At 28.8% G+C, this 27,249-nt stretch overlaps 1 protein-coding gene, 1 long non-coding RNA gene and 2 other non-coding genes across 4 annotated transcripts in view; 3 read left to right on the top strand and 1 right to left on the bottom strand.

Moving 5' to 3' along the window:
• The first annotated feature begins 204 nt into the window (after positions 1 to 204).
• Positions 205 to 276, top strand: Trnaw-cca (transfer RNA tryptophan (anticodon CCA)). Its single transcript has one exon. It is a non-coding gene; the product is annotated as a tRNA-Trp (tRNA).
• Positions 277 to 2,256: 1,980 nt separating this feature from the next.
• Positions 2,257 to 3,917, bottom strand: LOC132928368 (uncharacterized). The gene is made up of 3 exons (XR_009662020.1): positions 3,610 to 3,917; positions 3,440 to 3,517; positions 2,257 to 2,331 (listed from the first exon to the last, which is right to left on the bottom strand). It is a non-coding gene; the product is annotated as an uncharacterized LOC132928368 (long non-coding RNA).
• Trnat-agu (transfer RNA threonine (anticodon AGU)) lies at positions 3,666 to 3,739 on the top strand. Its single transcript has one exon. It is a non-coding gene; the product is annotated as a tRNA-Thr (tRNA).
• Positions 3,918 to 11,541: 7,624 nt separating the features above from the next.
• LOC132928387 (sodium-dependent transporter bedraggled) overlaps positions 11,542 to 27,249 on the top strand; it is an 81,049-nt gene continuing 65,341 nt past the window's right edge. Inside the window, exon 1 of the mRNA XM_060993011.1 lies at positions 11,542 to 11,962. The gene's annotated coding sequence lies outside the window, so the exon portion shown is untranslated. The remainder of the gene's footprint in view (positions 11,963 to 27,249) is intronic.

Below are 27,249 nucleotides of genomic sequence, written 5' to 3' on the forward strand. Positions count from 1 at the left end.
AAATTGTCATCAGTAGGTCAAGTATTGATTTTTACATTTTTTGCTGTATAATTTATATATGTCTATTGAGCTGTGAGCTGGGTCAATTGGTGATCATTGGCCATAGTCTATAGGGCGATTAATTTAATAAAATATAACTAATATTATTGAATACCTGGTGGAGAATTTGCTTAAATAAACAAGTTTACATTCGGTGTTATAGGAGACCTCGTGGCGCAACGGTAGCGCGTCTGACTCCAGATCAGAAGGTTGCGTGTTCAAATCACGTCGAGGTCATTAATGTTTTTGCAATTTTTATTTCATTTCTTCGTTACTTAATATGTAACTATAAAAGATTATTACTAAGATTATTATTGTTAAATTTAAATTTATTAATTTTCTTGATTTATTCTCATTAAGATATTGGATAAATGCATTTTGTATTTCATAATGTCTGTTACAATATCTATATAAACATCAACCACTAACGATGAACCACACGTTAACAACAAAATGAAAATTTCATCTACCTATTCTATATTGAAATTTTAAAACCGCTATCGCGAGGTTAACAGTAGAAGTATTATCAATTTATCATTTATTATACAAGTCAGCAGTATTGGTATATCATTTAATAATTGTTATATAATTTACACGTGGAATCTAAACTTAATGAATAATGATAATTAAAATTTTAAAAGGTTTTCCTACGGATTCTTTCTGTTTCTCGAATTGCTAAAAGGTGATTAATATTGTTTAAAAATTATGTAATTTAATTTTTTTATATAATATTAATATACCTATATTGCATTTTTTTTATTAATATACTTACTTTATTATAGGTACCTACTTTAGAAGGTATTACAAAAAAAAATTATAGTCTATGATATTTAAATATAAATGTTGTAGATACGTGGTATCACAAAAAATTGTAATTTCAGTAAGACATGATTTTGAAGCTGAACCTCGGGTACATAATATCTAACCTTGTAGATCACATTAAAATAATATATTTAATGGTATCAAAATTTCGTTTTTGAAAAAAATTACAAAATATTGTAGTATAGTCGTAACTCAAGTACATGCACTAATGGGAGCACTCTGATGCTATTTATTTTACACTACAGTTAAACACATAATGATTAGTGATTACTAACTACACATGACTTAAAAAATTGGCTAATTAAACTCCTTAAAAACAGTGGGATCAAATTCCATCTTAGAATGGCGATGGCGTGCCGTTCAAAAAATTATGAATTGTTAGGTTTCGTCAGTCAGCGTATGTAATTTGTTTATGGCCCATATGGGGTGTTAAACTAATGGAAAAATCACCTAACAGAGTAACAGCTTATTATGTTTGCTGTTACACAGTTTTATTTGTCAGTAGCGTCTGTTTTAGGAAATTTTAACAATAATTTACTGTAAATAAATAAATTATTATTATTATTATAAATACCTAATATCAAATACGAAGAGTTATTGATTTTGTATATTAGTGCCGATACCATTGTGGTCAAGTTATCTGACACGTAATTCATAATTCAAGAAGTAATAGTTGCCAGTAGAATTTATTAATAAATAAATTAAAAACAAACCCTCATTTAGTGCTCCATTGACCATTTGGTATTGTTAACTATCAGTAACAGACAAGCCACAAGCGAATACACTATACAGAATATAAATATAAAAATATAACATATAAGTTATAACATATGATATATTCATACAATAAACATTCCACATGAGACGTATTAGAAATTAAAAAATTATTATTTAATTTATTTATCAATAAATAATTATGAGTGTATTCTTTAAATGATTGTGTTAATTAAAATATCGTATATTAGATAAATATTGTATACTATAATATTCATGTGGTATTCATAATTTTCTAACAAACTAAATATACATTTTTATTTAGCTTTAAGCTATGTATATTTTTGAATATGTACTAACTAATTGCAATGCTTTATCTGTAAAAATTATGGTATTTAATATTCTAGTTAATTATAAGGTATACAATACTGCAGGACACAGGTACCTATCTTCTGATTGCTATAATTACATTTTTATCGAGTATTTTTCTCACATTGCATTACGAGATAATTATAATATAGACAAAATATTCAGTGGTTAATTAAAGCTGTTTTATTAATTTTTACAGATTATGTAAAAATCAGTCAAATTTTATATGTGTAAACGCATAGTACAACAGAAACCTATATAATTATAATTTATAATACGACTACGTAGTACGCACCTGTATAAAAATTGTATGTATTGATTAATATGTTGATGCACGTTATGCACAATATTCCCATATTGTCATATTGACGATACCATTGTCCATCTCTATTGATATGACAAGTGAACAATGACTATGCTATTGTTCAGTCCACATTGGATTCAGGATTGTGGATGCGAAAATAATTGTATTCACTTAACTTAACTATGAAATATGTATATATTGCAGGCGCGAACGCAGGGGGGATGCGGGGTTTATACCCCCTTCAAAATATCAGGAACAAAAAATAAATTACCCGACCCACAAATGAATAGTATGATATTTATGTACATTTTTTTTAAAAACCCCACCGAAATTTTTTCCTGCGTTCGCGCCTGATATAGTGTATAGAAACTATAGCAGCTATAGCTTTATTATGCATAATATATTAATACATATCTATACGTTTTTAAAGTTTCATTACATCACAAATTTAAGTGAATGCAGTTATTTTTCCAACCAAACTCCACGCTATCCATTCGATATAAAGGGGCTAGGTAAATTGAGTCCGAGATAAGTTTGGTACATTTTGAAAGCGGTAAATTGAGTCCCGGGAAAAAACAGGTAGTAGGTAAATATTTTGTCTTATGTTAAGCTATTTATATGGGGAATTGTAAACTCCTACAAATGTAGTGTAATTTCCTACAGAAGATAGTGTTAACTCCTACAAAAGATGGTGTTAACTCCTACAAATGATAGTGTTAACTCCTACAAAAAATTGATACCGCACGTATTGCTGTAAAAAAATATCAGTCGTTGCAATATATTGACACATAAAATAAAAATTGTTTAAAAAATATAATAATAGTGTTAATAAAACAATAATCATAATCATTTACGTTTAAAACAAAAATTTTGTGAAAAATATAATAAAAAATTCAATAAAATAAAATAATAATTATATAATTAATAATAATTATTCCAAGATCTTATACATGCATACAATAAATGTCCACAAATCACAAATAAAAATTTTATAGTGCATATTTTTGCTTATTCTGACGTTAGTGCATGTTTGCAAGCATATTTTTAAATTTAAAATGCATCATATAAATCGTTTTTCCCTGGGACTCAATTTATCGAGTTAGGGTCATTTGGGACTCAATTTACCAATCCCGGATATAAAGGATAAATATATCGTTATAATATTAAATATTGGGAATCATAATTAGTTACCTGGTTATATGTCAATCTACTGTTACGAAATAACCTCGTATATAATATGGTCACGCCGTCACAGTCATCGTACGAACACTGCGAACAGATAGCAAAAAATACATCGATGAACACTCAATTGGACGACGATAAAGTATAATAATAATTAATAAGTATGTATACATGAATACCTTAACATGTACACGGTCGGCTTTTAATACGCCAAGTTCGCTCGCATGCCACAACTGGCGCCGTGGCTTAGTTGGTTAAAGCGCCTGTCTAGTAAACAGGAGATCGAGGGTTCGAATCCCTCCGGAGCCTTGCACACGACGGTAGGGGCGGGCGGCATATGCCCGGAACACACCCCTAACAAGTGTGTGTTCACACTTTTTGCACTTTTTGCCGTTGTATTTTCAATCACGAGTTGTACGATTTCGTGGGTATCACAGCTTGAAAATGCCGAAAATATGAGCAAAATAGGATTGACATATCATTCAAACATTTGATTTATGAGCATCCACGGATAATTTTCTAAAACATAAATAACGATTTTTTAAAAAAAAAAACGCTTTACTTCCTATTATTATTTTAAATGGTAGATAATTTTTGGCCAAACATAATTAAAAAACGTTGAGTAGGGGAAAATTGTCTGTCTTCCTCCCCCCAATAATCGGGTCGTTCATGAATTAAAAAAAGGGAGAAAAATTGGAAACCGCTCTGCTGTACAGTAGGTGCATGAGTTTACCTTGTCATGAAGTAAGTCACTGTAGTAGTATAATGAATCACCTATCTACATGTTAAATTTTAATTCGACGATAAATCATTGCATACGAAAAATGATTCGATTCTGAGCGAAGACTATAATCATTATAATATTGCCAAGTATTTTTCATGATATATTTTTTGATATTGCTATTCAACTATTCAAGTAATTATTTTTTTACTTAAATTTTCCCGATAACATTTAGTTATTATAATATCATTAGCATATATTTTTAGAATATATATATTATTGTAATTAACTTTTGAGTCTAACCGCATTGTTGTTTTACCGTATAACGGTGTGATTAGGTTCTGATGTTCGTGATATAATAGGCAATAGCTATTAGCTAATCTAAATTAATATAAATGTTTAGAAAATATCATTATGCATACAAATTATTATAATAATATACGTAAAGAGTAAAAGTTTATCATGCCTACAAATAGCTCACAAAGAGTCAAAATATTATCTTGGACTTAAGAGGATACCAGCGTAATATTTGTCATCTCTCTCTAACCCACGCGCAACATAGTAAATTTTACGCTCACAATAATGACCATAACGTCTATAACCATATTAATTTCTCAAATTAGAGTGAAATGACCTCTTATAAAATTTAAAGTTAAGAACATTATCTAGAAACTTGAGCAATTCATAAGCGTTTTATTATATTTTAATTTTAAAACACGAGTTATGAGTATTTTAAAAAATTGTATACATTTTTTATAGATCTATAATTGTTTATATTGTATGTTTTACCATTGGAACTGCTACTCCAGTAAAATCGATTCTATTTATTTCTATAGTTAATATTCTATAAACAATGATGATGATGTCCACTATGGTGCTATATAATGATAATGATATTCTATGCATTACATTTTATGATCAACCAAATACTAATCAATTGAATTTGAATAATTTACAATTTCACATAACTTTATGTATAACGATGATAATGTTGAATTTAATTACCTGGTATTATATTATTAATGTATACTTAATTTTACGCAAGGTTAGGTACAATATTCAACTTTAGGCCGGGCAAACATTACGCATCATCAGAGAAGATAGTTCAAAGACCATGACACGCCAAGGTCTTTGATGGGTATAGCCAGTATAAGATCGATCATATTATTATTTTAAATAATCAATTACCTACTATACTTGGTTTGCTGATTAATAATTAATCATTAATTACTGCGTCTATACGGTTATAGTCTTACATTGAAATTAAAACAAAACAAAACAAAACATATCATTGATTTCATAGGTTTACGTAACGTGATCATCACAAATCACAATAACACAATAATGTTACAATATTGTTTGCATTTAATCGTACGATAAGCTATCATCACTCATCAGTATAAACTAAAAGTGACACTACGATAAAACTAATGTAGGCAGTAACAAGGTGTATTAATATGATGTGATTGTATCAAAACTCGTAATATTATAACAATATTATCTTTATCATGATAACAAAAGACATTATAAATTTATAAACTATAAGACCTATTCACTGTATAAATTGTGTTCCGCTTTTATTATTATTTATTTTTTATTATAGAGAAATACACTTTTGATTATTGCAGTTGTTACCTTTTGGCTATTACTGTATTTATTGAATTTCATGTCTCATATCGCGTGTATAATTAAAAAAAAAATTCAAATTTGCAAAATACCACGGGGCTGTCCTCATTTAGGGAAAACTAAAATTACGTTGCACCGATTTTAGTATTTTCGTTAAAATATTATAATATATATTTACAGAATGAATAAAATTTCGTTTATTCTGAGATTTTATTATATATAATCTTATAAATTATAATATAGGTATGTTAATGTAATCAATAATTATTGTTTTTTCTTTGGAAAAAAGATGCAATAATTCTATGTACCCGATATATATTTGTTGAATGGCATATTAATTAATTTTATTAGACAATAGATCTGTTCATCTGTTACCAGTGGCGGCGAAAGATTTGTCAGAGCCCGAGGCAGGCAGATTTTTAAAAAAATATTTGAAGCGAAAAAAGCTTTTCTTAGAACACTAATACCTACTCGTATTATATTCTTTTTACATACATTGCATTTGACAGGCACTCTTAAAAAAATTATGGAACTTTTAAAACTGTACATAGAAAATTCATGCAGTTATACATTTAGACATTGTACATACACTATATAAGCACACAGTATTTATATGGGTATTGTATGTAAAGGAGATGCATTTTGATCTACTATAGTATGTGATTTACTTTACAAATTGATTGTTTCTAAAAAGTATAGATCATTTATCAACAACATTTACAGTAGCTTTTATCAATGACTGAAAAACAGATTGACTTGACCTTGAATTTGCAGTTATTATATGTATGTAACTATTAAAATATATTATACTGTATATATTTATGTTTTTAAATGCCGTTAGTTTTCTCTACATTTGATTTAAATTGCGTGTTTCCTCTGCCAGGTACGAGATCATAGAAATAGCAATTAAGCCTGTTAAGTCCAGATAAGCATAGATCCGTTCCAGTAAATATCATCGTAGTTACTAGATTTGCAGCCGTATATAAATGTACGAGAATCGCGGAAGCATGACAGAGTGTCTCTGTTGTATACTTCCGGAACGAGATAATGCGTAGGTATTGCTTGTCCGAGTAGAACGACGCAGATGATGAATCACCTTAACATAAAGCCCATACAGGGTAATATAGAGGGGTAAGTATAATTTCAAACTGATTAAAATATTTTCTTGAAGTATACTAACTAATATAAGTAGAAGAGTATAAAAAATTTGTGTTAATTATTCTGCAGATACAGCTCAAAGAGAATATTATTATGTTAAAAAATATAGTCATAAATCACATTGAAATGTTTTAACTACCATTTTCACTTTTTCAGAAGGTACTCAATTCCAGTTATTTAAATAACTAAATTAAAATAATAAACTAATCCATTTATTAAAGTGAATGCCAGAGTGGGCGGTGTGCGTTTGAGTTTCATTTTATTCTGATATGCAAACTGCAAATGCATCCATGATCGCTAACTTTGGACATGGCCCATACTTGAATTTCAATACGTTCTCCGTTAATAAAATATATTGTCAGTGCACACAGCGGCGACAAGTGTTCTCAGTAATAACAGCGACAACGTTAATGATGACCAGAAAATCGTCGGATTTCTTATGGATATAATTTGACGTGTTGCTAAAAACTATATTCTACATCATACCGAACAAAATAAAAAAATAAAAAAGTAGATACCACAAAAGGTGTGGTTATTATATGTTATAAGTATATATTATAGTGTAAAATATATACTAACAAAGTAACAACTACTAGCGAAACAAAATAATTACCAGCCAATAATAAAGTATGCACGTACACGAGCAGCCCTAGCTGGGACGAAATAATATATAATATTTTATACTTCAACTTCACATATATGATATATAATTATTATATGTGGTTGCTGGAATGGGAAAACGTATGTAATATGTATGTAAAAAACGACCGTTCATTATTCAGCTGTTCACCACAAATTATAATAAAAAATATTCGTAAACAATATGATCCAATAATATTTTACACTTTATATAAATTAAACATTAAATTATATTATTATTATTATATACGGATACGATGAGATATTACATACTCATAATATATCTTTATTTTAATATGAATATATGATGATTATGAGTGTATGCATATTGCGTAATGTACTATACAGGCACGGATACAATAAGGGAGGCTATGGGGGCTGAAGCTTTAGATATATAAAAAAAATACGTACGTATAAACTATAAGCATAAAATGCCGAATTTAAGGGTCTCGTCTCGGGGCCCCAAGGCAGCTACTAAAGAAAGAGCTTTTTAAAAATATATAAATAAAAACTACTTTTAATTTGTTGCATTTAAAAGTGTATATATATATAAGATGCGGTTCCGATACACATTATCATTTTATACATCGATAACAATATAGTGTAACATAATATTAATTTTTAAGTTACTTCCTACTTTATAATAATATTCTTATAAGCCTATTTCTATCTAAGCATTAAAAAAAAAATAAAAAATATTTTATACACGAAATATTTCTCATGTATATACATTTTGTGGGGCATTTTTTTTTTTTTTTTTGGTACTTGAGCTATGGAAAGGTAAAGTTCTCTAGGCAGCTGCCTAGTTTGTCTAGGTAGAAATTCGGCACTGTAAACAAAATGTATATTTGCACATCTGTGATAATATGTTATCATTAATTGAGTTTATTTGAGTTTGATATGCATAAATGTTGAATATTCTATTCATTATTAAAATTTAAACTTGATGCCTTGCTTTTAAGTACTTAAAGTAAAAAATTTTATCTGCCCCCTTATTTCATATCTAGTTCCGTGCCTATGTACCAATGTATATATGTATAAACGATATTCATGAGAAGATAATAAGGTTAAATATTTTGTAAATTAAAATTGAACATTGCGATGACTTTCAATCTTTGTGGCCGTTTCATGATTAACACTTTGAAGTTTGAAGCCTGTATTTGTTATATAAAAGGTACTAGCTACGTATCCGTTATGCATTTATTTTAGATGTGAAAAATACTTAAATAATTCTATAACTCATAACTATATTATATTTCGTGGTAGCTGTTACATACATTTAAAATAAATGACAAACGGGGATACAATATTATGATTTGTATATTTGTATCTACAATGCTAAAAATATAATATAATATAAAAACATACAAATCTAAAAATATAAAAATTAATATTTTGGTCTTTTTTTAATTTTTTTAAGTATACAAAACTAGCTGATCATGCACAATGTTGCACTATATTTAATTACATATTATTCTATGTAAATAGGTAAAATATTTTAATGTATTATTCAATGAAAAACATTACGAATATACACATATTATAGGGAACTATATAAGTGTTGTAGTTGCATTTCTGATCGAAGTTATCTGGTGTTTCAGCTATATAATGAAAATTCCACCTGCTCAAGTACACCACAACACCAATCACCTATATACAGATGACTAAATGTCCCGTTTCCAATATAAATAGCTGCTAGTATAAAAAATGTCAGTTAATGTATGCGTTGAAAGTATTTGTTGTAATTTATCATATGTGCATAATGATTGTCTCAAATATATAAATATATGATATTATATGTATATACTATAAAGTATAAAGGTATACTATACAATGACAATAATTATATCGTGACCAGTATTCTTCTTACAAATCCAACGCTAAAGGATAATGAACTCTTCCGGCACAAAATGACCATATCATCTAATTTTATATTATATATATGTTTATAGTCACGAAAACGTATACGAATCAAATATACAAGGAATATATTAATTCCGTCGATGTATCTAATATAGTCTAGTTCTAGTACCTATCTACATTGTACAGACAAAATATAAAAATAACGCATCTGATATTATAGCTAAATACGTCATCTATGGTCTATATACTATATTATGTATATTATGTTTACAATAGTTAGTTATTATAGATAAATTGTTTATTTATTAGATGATATTATAATATATTAATATCTGTACGTCGCAACTACAGTTAATTCAATTACATGCATTGTGCTGAAGTCTGTTTGCAACTCCATAATGGTATTTACAATAATATTTGCTAATAATTATGAGTATATAATCTTGTACTGTCGCACGACTGCAATATTCGTTCGATCGTTCGAGAGGACGCTTATACTTATATTATTTTATATAACCGTGTAGTTTATAATATAAAAAATAAAAAAGACTTCATTTGTCGTAATGTATGCTCGGGAAGTAATAATATACATTTTAATGCGAAAATAAAATTACGTAAAATACAATACCTATTTTATGGTAAAGGTCCATAAAAATTAAAATTGTATGTTTGTTGGTATCGTTCATTTTTTTTTTTACTTGACAATAATATTTCGATCATAAACATAATGTTGTATTTTTTTTATACCCATGTACAGTTTATTAGATTTCTTTAAACGGTGATTTTTATAACTTATAGATAAACAATGATTGTAAATATTGGTGGTATGCATCATGTATCGTAATTATCTCGAAAAACGCTTACCTAATCTAAATACAATTTGTTTGATATGTATATAAACTGATACACGATACACCTATACAAATATATACATAAGATATAACGATTAACAACAGCTATGCACTACAGGGGATTCGTCAATCATGTTCATCCTTATTAATTCCTTTAGTAATACATTTATGCAAATACTAATTTTTGAAATTATAAATATACTTAAAGATAAAATTTAAAATATTTTGTACTACTTAAGAAGTATCCTGTTGTGAAACTTCTATTTTTATAATAAGAACCCTTTTATTTTACTGTAAATTATTTAGTGAAAAATGTATTTAAAAATATTATTGTCTCTCAATTATTAAAATATTTATGTTAAGAATTATACAAAAATATAAAACAGATGCAATATTGGATTTAATATTTATTTTATACTTGGGCTATTCTTATGTAAATTATAAATAATGTTAATAATGTTAGATTCATATTAATTATTAAAATGTTTAAATCACCATAGTCTCGGTATTTTCCAAACATTTTCGTGGACCAATTTATCATTGGTTCACAAAGTCAAATAACTCAAAACATTATTCGTTTGAATTCAACATTGTCTGAAAAATAATATGCTAAATAACTATCAACAGAAAAAAGGGGTTCATATTCGATAATCGGATGTCTGCGTATGTCCACAAGACATTCTTCAAGCATAGTACAAAAAAAAATCTTGCAAGTAACCCCGTATAAACACGGGTTTGAGTTTTATTGTTAAGGATCGACTAGCATAATATTATATAATATACCTCTACCTAATACTACAGAATGTCATCGGAACCGATTCTGCAGGTCCACCGATGTACGTTACGCATCCGCACAGCGTGACCCCCTCCTCACCACAGCCACCGACACTCACCACTACCACAACCGCCGCCGCCCAACAATCGTACACCGACGAGGTATACCTACACGTTTGTGTCGGACGACAACGAACGGGTTCGGTGGACGACCAACGCGCACCGCCGCCGACCGAGTGAACGCGACGGTGGATCGATTCCCATTGTACATAGCAACGTTGTACAATACAACGCGTAATGCGTGCCGTGCACCGTTCTATCTGTATATAATAATATTGTACAACGGTCGAACCGGTCGGTTCAAGGTCTCTCCTCCTGCACCACCGGCGTTCGCAGCACCACCGCCACGGTCGCCAACAGGGCTGGACAAAGTGTGCGCGTGGCGCGTTCGGTCGGTAGTATACGTCTAACCGCGGTCGCCGGCGGTCACTGGGGCGAGTCACGTGTGCAGATGACGAAAGTCCGCGAACCGAGAACGTTTTTTGATTAATAACATATTTTAATAGTAGTTTCGTGTGCCTGTGTACTTAAATAGTGTTTCCGGTCGACAAACACGCATTACGTGTTATCATATACCGTTTTATTGTTACATGTAACAGGCATTATATACAGAGGTGGAGTACACCGTTCTGTGTTTTGTATAATACGTAACGTTTTCCATCGCAGTAGCGTTGAATCGAGATCGTTTTGGCGCAGTGGCCATCGTATTATACTGTATAGCCGCAGACATAGGATATTTCGTTCGTGAGTAAAGCTCATCGAGAGTCCCTTGGCTGAACGAAGCGTATACGTATACGACGAAAGTATACGTCGTCCCATACCCGAACTATCACTTTCCAGGTATATTATAATAATACTACTGTACAAGTTCGTTTATAACATGTCTCCCAGCCCCCAACAGTCCAACCCGAAAGCACCTATCGGCTATCCGGTGGTACAAAAACTTAACAAAGGGCAAATATCTAAATTTCAAATGGATATGAACTATATAAGATAGAATTTATGTGGGTTTATAATATTTTAATAATTTATAATATGGAAACAAACAAATGTACTTGTGCAAATTTAAAATTTGTCGTCCGGAATGAGTGCTGTGATATATACTTATTATCTTAGACCATGCACGAATCGATCTTGATTTAAACCGGTACATACTTTTTACATTAAAAGCTTTAACAAGTATTATATTATCGAAAAAGCCCATCTCACGATGGGCGAGATTAAAGTTTAAATAATTTATTAATAAAATGTTTAGTAGGTACTGGATGCAACATTGAAAATTACTTACAAATGTAAGTTGAAACGATACATATGAGCGTAAGTGGTATGACATCCTCTAACCCTAGGGACGGTATTTTATCGGTGGTCCACATAGAAGATTTTGTCATAATTTTTATTGTTGTTTTAGTGTATTTAATTTCATGACAACTACCTAACAAGTGTTGTGTAGTTACTACTTATAATATTTTTTAAATTAGCATTAAAATATTAAATTATAATTAAAGTTAAAGGCTATACTTTATATTGTAAAGAGGTCTATATAATGCTAAAAATGTTAAGAACTCTTATTATAATCTTTTGATGAAACTTAGCGCGGTATATTCTTTAATAAAATATACAAATCCTGCTTTTTGTCAATGTAATACAATTTGACGGTTCTTATACAAGTGGCGTGCTATACGTGTTTATCGATCAAAAGTGAAGATACTGTTATCTAAATTTATTATATAAACGAATATGCTCAAAAATCAAAATTTCTTCAACTCATACAATCTGCAAGTGGCAAGTGCACACTGTAGCGTTGTGTTGTTTTAATATATTATATTAATATAATCATTATTAATTCGTACAATCGTAAGATTTTCATTATATTTATATGTATGGCGTATCAATTAATGCCTAAAAAGACGTTACATTCTTGAGCAAAAAGTGTGCTTTTCAAATTATCAGTGTGTACTGATGTATATTGACATTTGACAATTTTACCTCTCTAAGAAAATACATTATACTAACATTCAATACATTTATGAGTTTTTTTTTTTAATCAACTAGGTACCTATCAATTTTCGGTTTTTTTTCTAGTAAACTTGGCTAGGATACCTTTAGTCAATATATTACAGATTACTGGTATACATGTATTACATCGATATAAATGTATGTCAAATTTAATTAATTTATATTTTATAAACTATAAAATTGATTATAATTTATAGTATTATTGTTATAAAACATAAGGGCGACTTTTAAATCGATAAGGGGGATAGGTGGCTGAAATTAGAATGTATGAATATGTACACACTACATACACACAATATATATATATAATATATTATATGTTATATCAAAATCAAATATTATGTAAGTACTTTTAGTATAGTATCTAATGGGCAAAGAACACATGAATAATTTGGATAAAATTCTAACTATAGACAATTTTTAACTTGTTTGGATCAATTATTTACGTAGAAAAGTTATGGGTTTTATCAGCGGTGTTGGTGTAACTTCAAAATTTGGGTCCAAGAGCAAAATTATCGACGTCCTATTCTATATCTTATTCATCTTACTATAAAATGTTATACATATTTAAAAAATATTATTGCATGTTTTATTAATTTAAAATTGTATAATAATTTTGATTAATTAAAAAAAAATTAATTATTTACTATAAATTGTTTAAAGAAAAACATTATATTATTACGTATTTTGGGCTCCCTAAACGAACGGACCTGCGGTTGCACCTACGCCACCAAATCTCTTATAAATAATAATTATCTAATAATACTGATATGATTTAGTTTACAATTTATATGTCACTTAACTATTTTACTAAAAGTGTTTACTCAAATTTATCCCTATTGGATTTAATATCCGTACAAACTTTTAACATCAATACATACAAGATATAACGTTAGTACCGGTTAACATGGTCAATCACTAAACATTTAATAAACATTTAATATGGACTATTAAACATGATTTAATGGCTCATGATTGGTTCATTACAACATTACATTTTATTGAACCATTAAATTAATCCATTTTTTATGCAACCCGCCATTAATAGATAAAAAAAAACATTTTTAGATGTTTTAGAAATATTGTATAATGTAAAAATAAACTGTATTCTCGGAAATTCCCAAAACATGTAACATTATTATTGAATATAATTATTATTATGATTTATGAAGATATGAGTTTATAAACTGGTACGCGTACGATTGTGTAGGTAGTTGTCATCTTAGTTGTTACTTAGTATCTAAACTGGTGACATCTTTTAGTAGATTTCGCTTTGAAATTTTCAACTTAAATTATTTTAAATACATATTTCAAACTTTTTTAATAACTATGTTACATTATAATGTATGTTATGTAAAGTGTAACTACAATATATGTTAATTACCTAATGATTAGTTCCTAATACGAGGATCTTGTGAATAATTTACACTGATGATAATACTGGTCGATTGGTGACTGATTGAAGTAGAAGTATGTTTTATCTTGCGGCATCATTCTCGGGAAATCCTCTAGAAAAATGAGAAGTGTATCGTTGGACTGGAATTAAAGAGGTTCGTTAATATATATAAGTATATAACATACAGGAATCATTTCTCTGAAATGTTGTCGCACAACACAGTAACGCGTTAACTGAGACTAGTCGAGAATCAAATGGCAAATGGTGGTAACTGGTCGCAGAAAAAACGGTTGGCAGGCACTGTTTTCTTCAAAATTGACCAACCAAAAATATAGCCCGTTATAGGTATATACTCGCGGGTAAAGGCGGGTTTCCACTACATACGTGTACGTGCATAAAAATACTTTTCTATGATTGGTTGGTATACATGGTGAACTTTTGGTATACCAGAGAGTTTATACGTTCTTACCACACGTATAACCACGATACCATGAAGTTGAATTTATTTCAACTATTTCCGTCCGAACAGTCTAATTTGGGCGATAGCAGCAATCATAAATTTAAAAATATTATCATTAACCGTGCTCATCCGAGTATTTTTCAAGAAGGGCCTGTATGTACAACCGTACGTATGTTACGAGTGTGTAGGTACAATAAACGTGTACGTACACGCGAACGGTCCAGTGGAAATCCACCTTAAAATGCAAATCGTTTACCTAACTACTAATATTAATGGTTATTCTGGACCATGGTATAAATTATTCAACTATCGATTATCGTAATTCGCGTGCAGTAATCGCGATATTGTTCATTGTTCACGAGGCGGTTTAAAGAAAACTTACTCGTCACTCATCGCTATATCTTCTATATGTACGCGTACCATGCCGAAAAAACGTCACCCTTACAAATTAGTTGCACGGCCATATAAAAGATATGAAATATAATTAACAAATTTGTTGGTAAGTTACCGAAATTATATAACTTTATGTTAGCGAATTTAAGTATATTGTAGGACAATGTTGAACCACTCTAAATATTTTAGGTTTTCACCTTTTCAATTTATTTCAATTAGATGAACTTTTTTATGTTTTGCGTTACCAACTGCACAACTTTTTATTTGCTAATTTTTTTTTAATATTATATATACCTTTACTTATAGCGCCGACTACTTGGATTAGTTTACATTTATTTTTTTAAATACTTAGTTCCTACCTATGGAATTTGTATGAATTTATATTTAATTGCATTCGAAAATTAATGTAGGTGCTGTATAAAAGTTTCTCTAGCCCTCCCTCTTCTAAAAAAAAAGCAACGATTTTGTAAATTATTATCATACAAATATTTAGTAGGTATGTAGCTAAACTCTCCAGTCTATTCAACCTTATCTGAATAGACATCTATACAACTACACATTTCAATAATTACCTACGCGGCTGCATAGTTATTATTACAGGTATCAGGTATTCAGGTGAACTGGATAGGTCCAATTTCGGGTATAACATTCATCTTTTATTGTATATATAGTTACATAGTTGCATTTATTATTTTATAGGTATTGTACTAATTTCTTACCTTTAAGCATTATTGGCTAGGTGCCTAGGTAAAACTACTAAAACTTAATGTTTAGGTACTTTATACTTCATAGTTATTTGCCTACACAAATATAAACATTATAATATTCTGAAATACATTTTTACTCGAACGACCATACCACGTATCACGTCCTAGTATGTTTAGTAAACATTACCCAACTGAAACTTGTTTATATTTTATGTATATATTTTTTATGATATATCTATGTTATATACTTATATGTGGTTATATGAGTTATCTACATTGTTATAATCAGATCCACGATACACTAGGCTAGATATATACGTAATAAGATTTATTCGCGTTCTTCATTTCTTCATAGTTCATAACGTGAACTGCAGTTTCAACAGTAAACGGCTCATAAACAAATAATAATGATACATAATAAATTATTAATTTAATAATAATTATATTGTAAAAATCAACGTATAACCGAATTTAATTGATGTTATAATAATAAAATATGTAATGTGTTAGTATTTCTGATGGTTATTCATTTTTATACTTATACTTGGATATGTACATTGTACATATGCATGACTGCGAAAGTGTTATATGCGTTGTTGCGTTAAGGTTCCATGAGCAGCATGATGCACGCCGTTGATTTTGTTTACCCAATATTAATTGTTGGTATTGTCAACGCTATCTAGTGGTAGGTACACATAAAGTCTTTTGAAACCTCTACTTTGATAATTCTATCAAATCATTGATAATAAGATCTGTAAACATAATATGTTTATATCTATAATTATAATTTTTAACGTGTATAATATTAAATACTGGTAATCATATGACCCTTAGTGAAGATTTAAATATTTAATGAACGTTGTATATATAAAAATAAAATAAACAATTCACATATTTTATTAAAACGTTCTGGTTTAATAGTCTATTATAGGAATTTAGGAGTAAGGAAAATTTTTTTACTAATAATATATAAGAAAAATATACATAATTATTAATTGGCTGATATTTTGATGATTATAACTTAAATAATATACTACTAAATAATTTAAAATGCGAATCCATATAGATTTAATATTGAACCTACTTCTTCATTGAGTTTAATGAACTTAAATTAATAAAATATTTTTTCAGTTTAAAATCATTATAATTAGTCCCATTTTGCATTTGTTTACGGATGTAAAATTTTCATAAATGCTTAAAAAGTAAGAATCACTTGACTTATACATGGATTTCTTCCTATGAGTTATGGTTATAACTTATTAACTATAACAACATCGGTAGTAAATACTGTAAATTGTAAAGTATATATCTAGGAGCAGTGGCGTAATTTGGTTATATTTATGGGGGAGATGATAATATGTTTACATACTTTTATCTATTACCCCCTTAACAAATGCTTATATGCACTACAAGCATCATAAGCACCTGTCTATACAACTATTGTGATATAATATGTATAAACTATAAATACTATAAATGTATAATATAAATACATATGTATATAAATGTATGCACACATGGAAACAAATAATTATGTAATATTTAAATATTCATAAAAAATTTATATGGTTATACATTATAGGTACGACATTTCTGGTGTATGCGTAGTTACTCCGCGATAAAATAAAATGGCGTATTTTTGTGCCACAATACAATATACTTATGAGTAATAATATGCACATTTATGTAATAGTGTTAATTATGAAGTAATATTATCTTAGTTATGTACAGTTAGAACTTAGAATAGGGGATTCGGGGTTTTTTTTTATTATGTCTATAAAATATTTTATAGTAGAGCGTTAAATAATTACATAAATGTCGTGTACCAGTTTTTAAAAACAAAGTAATGAGAAGGGAGATATGACACCCTCTTTAATTTTCAATTTTATAAGCATATAAAATTAAGAATTTTCTGAAGTAAAAATAAAGGTATTGACGTATATATTTTTTTAAATGAATATTTTATTATTTATAGAAATATATGTATATTGTATATACTATTTATATTATATATATATATGACATTATTTTTTATATTTTAGCATAAAGTAAGCGTTTGTTTAATTAAATACCTATGAATTACATTCTGTATAAAATAAATTGTCGAATGACTATTTTTTTAAATTATTGTCAAAACATAATATTATTTTACGGAACCATAATACGGCGTTAGTGAACGATAATTTACACGCGCGCAAGCAGTTTGTGTTGTAGAGTCATTGTAAAAAAATAAGTATGGTGTATAACATTATTATAGGTATTTAAATTTTAAGCCGCTCGGTTTGATTGATTGTTGTACGTTTTCTAGATTTTAATCGCAATAAGATGACAGAGCTAATGGAAAAAATATTATAAACATCCGTTAAACATTAACCTTTTGGCGAGGCTTATGAATTAAAAACATGTCGAGGTCAAATACATTAGAAATCCGTAGTATAACGTTAGGTATACGTTGAAACAAAGGGTGCTAAATCTATTTTTTGTTACCTGTATGACAGCGATACTCTTTGTTTAATGTGTTTATAAGTTGTATTTAAACATTTTTTTTTTATATTGTATGGTAGGACTGATAGGTATACTAAGATTAGTAAAAACTTACATTCTTTTTACATTGCTTTGAGTATTTTCTTAAAATGTTGAATATTTTATTCACAATTATACCTAAGTAAATATCGTTTCAAGTTATAAAATAAAATCGGTATAAAACAAGATTTTAATCCAATATAATTGTATTTGTTTTTGATCTCAAAAAAATTAAACATCTAAACATACTTAATTAAATTTTTATCAATAGATTTAATTAAGTACCTAATTGACTAGAAGTTTTCTATTACTATCCCAAAATATTAACAATAATAATAATTTAGACAGTTAACTTATCAATATAACATAATTATTATGTTGTCCATATTATAAATTTTGTAATCGTGGTTAACATTATACAGGATCTACAGATGACTTGTGCTGCATATAGTGACCAGTCATTATGCACGAACGCAGAGTACGTGAAAATCGTTTCTTTCTCAAATGCACGTTTTATGCAGGTCCTTCGACCTGTAGTTTCGCAAAAAATTCAAACCCTTGACCCGATTACTTGATATACTTGTTGCTGTTTTTTCCCTTCGCAGCCAAGCCGCGTCACCGAGGTCGTACAAAACTATAACGATTCTCGTAATTACAGTTATAACCGAAAAAAATAACGTGGAAACAATACGTGGTTATTTTTTCCTTCGTATATTATATATAATATGTATGTATACTATATAATATTCTTTGTGTTTGTCGTCAGATCTTTTTTTTCGTTTTTTTTTTATAACGCGTGTGACCTAGTCTCCGCCACCGTCACCGACTTATGAACAATGGAGCACGAAGAAAATTAAGGAAATCCGTGAGAAAGTGTGCGTCCGTGTGTGGAGACGAATAGCACTTGCGTATGTTCATATATTATACTATTTCAGTGTACACGCATACACGTTCAAATATATATACATGCAAATGTTGTTATACACATACATGAATCCACACATTCACCATAACAAAAAACATATTATAATATAATAATAATAATCGTGATATATAAAAAAATAAATAAATCATAATATTTTTGCATTTTTTGAGGAGAAGACGAAGCATATTAACATTATACATTTATATTCATACCGTATTACCCACGTTTCGTGGCATTGAGCAAGGTTGTCGGTTATAACTGTACTGGGATGTTATAATAATATACGTATTGTGAATGACCCCATTAGTAGTTCCTTAACATGATTGAGTCACTATGTAAACCATGTGTTTCACGAGGAAAGCCGGACTGTAATACCTACACCGGGCAGCGCGTATATTGCATATTAATATAAATTTAATAACTATAAGATAATATAAACAGTCGCAGGTTTACGCATTATCCGATATTCGAAATACTAAAATAAATAATTAGTTGTTGACTATTACAAATAATCCTAATATAAAACGAGGAAATTGTTGAGAATTAAAATTTAAAAGCATTGAGACAATAGCTGTAGCCTGTAAGTACTTTATATTATATTTTACATTTTTTTAGTTTTGATCTCTTTAATTATTATTGAAGTCTAGAATGTCAAATCATTTTGGGAATCTCATTATGTTACTTACGAATTTATCTTTGTTCAAGTTTTTGTAATTCTACCAAGTTTAGGGTACATTGAAAATAGCTTATATTGAATAGAAATATGTAATACAGCGTAGTAATACTTTCAATTAAGTTCTTTTAACTTATTACTTAAATAAAAGACTTAAATATTATGACATTAATAATATTGATAGAACTGTAAATATTTGTTTGATAATAGTTCTATGTGATTTGTGAGAGATTAAAAGCTGTAAAATACTTTTTTTAATATAGAATGTATAGCTTATTAGTATAACCCCCTCAAAGTGAAAAATTCATATACTAAAAAAAAATGTAGCTTATAAGTATTATTTATTAATAATGATGTATTGTAATTTTTGGATTTAAGAAAGTCAACTCCGTTGTTGATTTATAGAAAAAATATAAAGCATAAATGAATCCAAACACAGCATATAAATATAAAATGACTTGTACATGTATTGTGATATTTGTGATCCATAATCTTATATTCCTTTATTCCTTAAAACTAGATATTGTTTGAAAAGATGACGTGTTAAATAATTTTTTTAAAACATACAATAGGCATTACAATATAATAATGTAATCAGACTAAGTACATACCTATACCTTATTTATTAATACATTCTTTGTGTTTGGTACTTAGTGTTTGGATTTTAGTCTGTATTGTGATAAATGTTGATTGGTTGGTTGTATAAATATTTAAAATATTCGTAATACGAATTTCGTATTTAACAAACTAAATCCTTTTATTTTTTAAATAATATAAGTATTTTTCATTTAAATAAATCATTAATTAATAAATATACAAAATAGGAATTTTGATAAAAATGAGGTTTGCTTAAGAATTCCCGTTTTTCTCTAATTCTTTATTTGTTTTCTCTTATTATTTTGATAAATATTAAGAATTTAAATCCTAAATCTAACCAATATGGCTTTGTCGTTAGGAACCCGGGTGGTCACCCATCCGAGAGCTAGCAATTCCAACTATGATTTTCTGCAGCACTATTTAGCGACTTTAGCCTAACACTAGCCACACCATGCACCTTAATATGTAATATCTATTTAATTACACTATGTGACATTTTAATAATATATTTAAAAAGACTGGTCAGGATAATGGTAATAATGAACAAAAAGAAAAATATGGGTCGACAATAATTAGATTAAATTAAAATATAGATTAATTTTTGAATAGATAAACAGGAAAAAATCACATTCGTAAAATCGTATAATGTCATAATCACATAATAATTGTTGTTTGACAAATGTAACAAATAGGTGGCCAAATTATAAGACCAACTACTATATCATCTAATCTAAAGATAAATGAGGATCTTAAAGAACAGATTCGTATACTTTACAATATGCTAGACTTAGGAGCTATTTTAAATGTTAATAAAGATACCTTTTAAAAATGTCAGTTACACTTACTATAATTAGGTATGATATTATACGAGTATATGTATGGATTCGAAAAATTACCTAATAATCGTCAATTTTATAACTAAATATCCACGTTTAGGGGCGGTTATCTGAAAAATAATACATATCAGCCGGTCACTGGTCAGCGAACATAGATTTTTTAAACCTAAGCACAGTTTTCCCTTTCAGCTTATAAAAAATTATTGTGTATCTAACATTCTGGGAAGGCATAATATAAAAAACCTTTTTGTGTGCATATAACATCTTAAAATGGCCTAATATCTTTTTATTATCTTTGTGTGTACACGATATGTTGTTTTGGTAAAACTTTAAAACTTATTGAAATCCAATGCTATATCAATCTTCTATTGTATAATATGAACAAACAGTTGGATATAAACTGTAATTGTACTCACCTGGTCACACCATGAAAAGATCAGGCGTAGACGTGTATTATTTACGTTATGTGTACACTATCCTATTAGGGCTATAAAAATGATATGCTAGGTGTATCCTCTGAATTACTCACTAATCCCCGGGAGATCTTCCGCGTTGTCAAGGTTTTTTGCTAACTAATAACAAAGGTATACATAATATCAATATTAAATATGCATTAAATCACGGTGCATAAAGCCGTCACAGTTTTTATACACCTATTATATTGTTTATATCTGCTCGGATATAGATTATTTATTGTGTGACTGTTAAAATATTGTCTTTAAGCAACTGATTTTGTCTTTCTTTTTTTTTTTGTTCGTGATATTACAATCGTTTTAAATCGATATTTGTATTGTAATAAAATAGAGAATAGATGTGGTGAGTGATATCTGTACGTTGAAATAATATTGTTCTATTAACCAATACACATATGTGTAAAAAATATATATATTTAAATTATACAAATAAACCGCAGCTCGCAGGTCTTACACGCAGGCCTCCTAATATGTATATTTTTATCAATTATTATGTTTTATAAGGTTATTACAGATAATGATGTGCAGCCATACGTGCGCGTTGTATAGTGTGCGATTACACGATATCATTATAAATTTATAGTATTGTAATCTACCACTATGTATTTATGTGTAAAATACTAGGATTCAGAATTAACTTTCGTTAATGCGAATATCGGAATATAATAATACAAATCACTTCGAGCACGCTGCACGCTGTAAATGACACAAATTGTTTTCCTTAAATTATATAAATACATATATAGTCCACTGAGCTAGGGCACCATTTCAGTTTTAAAATGGGGCGGTCAAATTTTTAAACAGGACAATTTTTTTTACCTCCAAACAACAGTAAAATAGTGAAATGTATTATTGTTTTAAAAGATAGGTATATACGAGGTGTGGCAATTAAATAACGAGAATTTGTGCCTAGCTTCTATAGTATTAACCCCCTGATACCTTGAAAATTTGTTGAATTAAAGTTCACGAGATTATACACAAGTTTGACAAGTTTGATAGTGATCGGTGTTATATTTTGTGCTCTACGATTTTTGAAAGTTAGTAGTGTAGTGTCGTGACGTACAAAAATGCGTGACGTGAAAAACGGGGCAACGAATCGTCATCAAATTTCTGGTGAAAAACCGGACGAAATTTTTCGTAAATTGCAACGTGTGTTCGGTAATGATTGCTTATGATAACCATGTGTGTATGAATGAGGATCACGTTTCGCATCAGGTCGAGAATCAACGCAAGATGATGCAAGGTCAGGTGGCCCTAAAATCGTGCACACTGGGCAAAATGTCGAACGTTTAAGTGTGTTGGTGCGGACAGATCGACGTCTCAAAATCCGAATGATGTCTAATGAACGTTCTTAAGCGATTGTGTCATAGAATGTCTCGTGTGAGGCCTGAATTAGCCAAAAATGGTTAAATGGTAAAATGGGGTCCTTCACCATGACAATGCGCCTGCACACATCGTTAAAACTTCAACAGTTTTTGACCAGTAGGAACATAACAACGCTCCCCCACCCCCCGTACAGCCCTGATCTGGGTTCACTGAACAAAGGAACCAATGAAAGGACATCGCTATGAGAATTTGCAGGATATTCAATGTGCTGTAACGGCGGTGTTGAAGAGTTTAACTTCTGGAGGCTTCCAGGAGTGCTTCCAGAATTGGGAAAAACTTTGGATCAAGTGTATTAGACTCGGAGAAGAGTACTGTGAAGGCATGGGTGAATAAATCATTGTAAATACTAAATACATATTTTAAAATTAAAAATTCTCATTATTTAATTGCCACACCTCGTATTAGTATATTCTAACTAATTTTTAGAAGTCTCATACAGTCATACCCTATAATCTTGAAAATAAGTAAAATTAGTTCTACGGGTTTTCGCTGAAATTCGTAGTAAATTTTTAAATTATCGAAACTAGTATTATTTTTTTGTTCGTATATTGTTTTGGCATCACATCTATTTGATGATGGCAAGTTTCTATGTTCAAAACTTACTCCTTCAGTACCGAGCATTCGTAATCAAATTTAAACTACCGACCCCACCATATTATTACAAAACATAAATATTCAACGCCCGTATATTTCATCTATATTTAAACTAGTTAAACTCTTATCAATTATCATATATTATAAAATGTAATGTACACCTATAGTTTACGTATTATACATGTACATTGTACACGGCCAGTACATTAAAAGATAAAAAATAATTTGAAAAAGTACTTGTGCGTGGCCGTGTGATGCGTACTGCGATATTATATATATGTACAAATACAATTTCGTTTTAATTACACCGAATAATCTATATATAATATATATATAATATGATAAGCAGATAGTTTTGTTGTAATTCGTTTTTATTTCTGAAATTTTTAAGAAAAATTTTTATGTCCTAAATACACTGTTCATTGTAGCTACCTATTATATAAATTGCATACTAATATAATATAATAATTTACGTATATAGATACAAAATAATATAGGTATATACATGACGATTTGCCTAATAAATAACCCTAGAAAAAATAACCCCATATGAGATTTTGTAAGATTTTAAATGATAATAATTGTATAATATTCAAAACTATTATGTATATTCATATTCTAATAAATACGTGTAAATGTAATATTTTAATTTTTAAGTGAATTATGAGCATTTTCAAATAATTAATATTTTTCATATCATAACTCACCTAAAAATTAAAATATCGTAAAAATCCAATGAGAAAACACAGATTGTGTTCTTACCTAAAAGTTTGATAATAAGTCAATTCACTCTAATATCAAAACTAAAAGCACACTATATCTATAAGTCCTATATTTATACTTATATTGTTAAAATATGGACTTCCCATGCTACTTAGTAAATTAGTTTGAAATATCAATAAGACAATAATATATAAATAAATAATATAATAATTTTAAACAAATAGTCAATTTTTTCATTTAAGGTAAATAATATATAAATAAAAAACGTATATAATATTAATAATATTAATAAATGTCAATTACAATGCATAAAAAAAAATAAATATTAATACCTATATTGATATTAGAGTGAATTTACCTGTTATCAAACTTTTAGGTAAGAACATAATCTGTATTTTTTCGTTAGTTTTTTACTATATTTTAATTTTTAGGTGAGTTATGAGTATGAAAAATATCAAATATTTTAAAATGCTCATAATTCACTTAAAAATTAAAATATTTTATAAAATATCCACATACACGTATTTATTAGAATATAAATTTTAGTTTTGAATATTAGACAATTATTATCATTTAAAATCTTACAAAATCTTATATTGGGTTATTTTTTCTGTGGTTATTTTTTCGCGATACCATACATGACACACGTTTCTGAGAGTGTGTGACTTTTCGGCACAGACCGTTCTCGTTGACATGATACGATTTGATACGAATGTGCCAAGAAAGGTGCGCTGGTATATATTCACTAGGCAATAAGGTAGTTTCGGAATTCTCCCCTCTACAAAGCTACATAAGAAATAATAAAAAATAATATTATTATAGAGCCCGGATATATTATAATATGTATATTGAAAATATGCATTAAATAATGCTTAATTGCGCTAGATATTTGAGAGCCTATGTAATTAATATAGTATGGGATCTCTTACTGTCTTATACAATTATTTATTAGTAATTTCTATTTAGTTCTAATTGTATTTGTTAACATTTTACTATAATTTAAAAAATAGAATGAATATTAATACCTAATTTTACCTGAACAAATTTTTTTTTTGTTATAGATTTTTGTTATTTTAGGATTTATTTCTCTACTCCTAACCTTCAAAACTTGCTAGGTACCGGGTACGTCACTTTATTTGTATAAACGATAGTATGTACCGTATAACCGGCCAATTGAATAATACAGGTCGTGATCAGAGGGAATGTACATTGCATACATACCTGATATACACTTGTACATATACTGTGAAGTGTGTAGTTGTAGTATCACCATAATACGTTTGTATAGTTTTCGAGACGTTGCGCCGCGATGGAAGCATAATTTTATCGCCTGTCCGCGTCTAGCATGCAAAACTTCGGAGCAACAGCTACAGCAATGACTCATTTATCCGGCGGGAGTATAATAATATAACGTGTACCTATATAATAATAAGTATACAATAGACACACGGAGGAGCGAACCGGTCCTAAATACTTAATCGGGTAGGGCACAGCTGCCATAAATAATTCACCGTGTAAATTACCATGACCGTACGCACATATTGGTGTCTATATATTATATATAAATATTGTGGTTACACAATTTTGGCGATCGAAAATGGCAGCGTTTATTTATTGTGTTATTCATGTATATATCTACCGCGACCACGCGCATCGTCGTTAAGATTTTTCCGAAATTTCGGTTGTCGACATGGTTATATTAATCAAATAACGAGGGGCACAATCGAGTTCAATGTTTCGGGATGACCATGAGAAAATGTTCCAATGCTTGCACTTATTCGCGTGTTTCTTCAAATGTTACGGTACGATTTATTATTCGTTTGATATGGATTCAAATAAGTACATAATATAATAGAGCACCACACGTGTTACCGTGAATATACGAGCGTAAAACTAAAGTTTTTATGATAAAATTTGGTGAAGACAGAAAATTCAAACAGAACTAATTTAATTATGCGTACAATATTAATTACAACTTTTAGATTTAACAATCAACTAATATAAAATATTTTAAGTATTTTATTATTTATATACCTCCAAAAATGTATACTCATAAAGACATGTGTAACTAGTACAAAACTGATCACAGTTTTATTTTTCTTGAGAAGTCTGCCTATTTTAATTCTTAATGAAATATAAATAAATACAATATCTTATGTTATAACTTATTTATCACGCAACACAACCCATAAAATTAAGTTATATTTTTAGGTACACTTATAGGTATCTATTATTAGATAGATAATTTACGTACAATATATAAAATGTTTTATAAGTAATAATCAAGTGTCTACTACACTGAGTAGTATGATTAGAAACAGAACTTCTATACGTTTCACAATTAAATAATGTATAATGTCCGACGTCTATAACCACGCGGTACATACATATATCGATGTACTCTTTATGATATTCAGTTCAGTAT

Source organism: Rhopalosiphum padi, chromosome 4 (assembly GCF_020882245.1).
Source record: "Rhopalosiphum padi isolate XX-2018 chromosome 4, ASM2088224v1, whole genome shotgun sequence".
Taxonomy (NCBI): domain Eukaryota; kingdom Metazoa; phylum Arthropoda; class Insecta; order Hemiptera; family Aphididae; genus Rhopalosiphum; species Rhopalosiphum padi.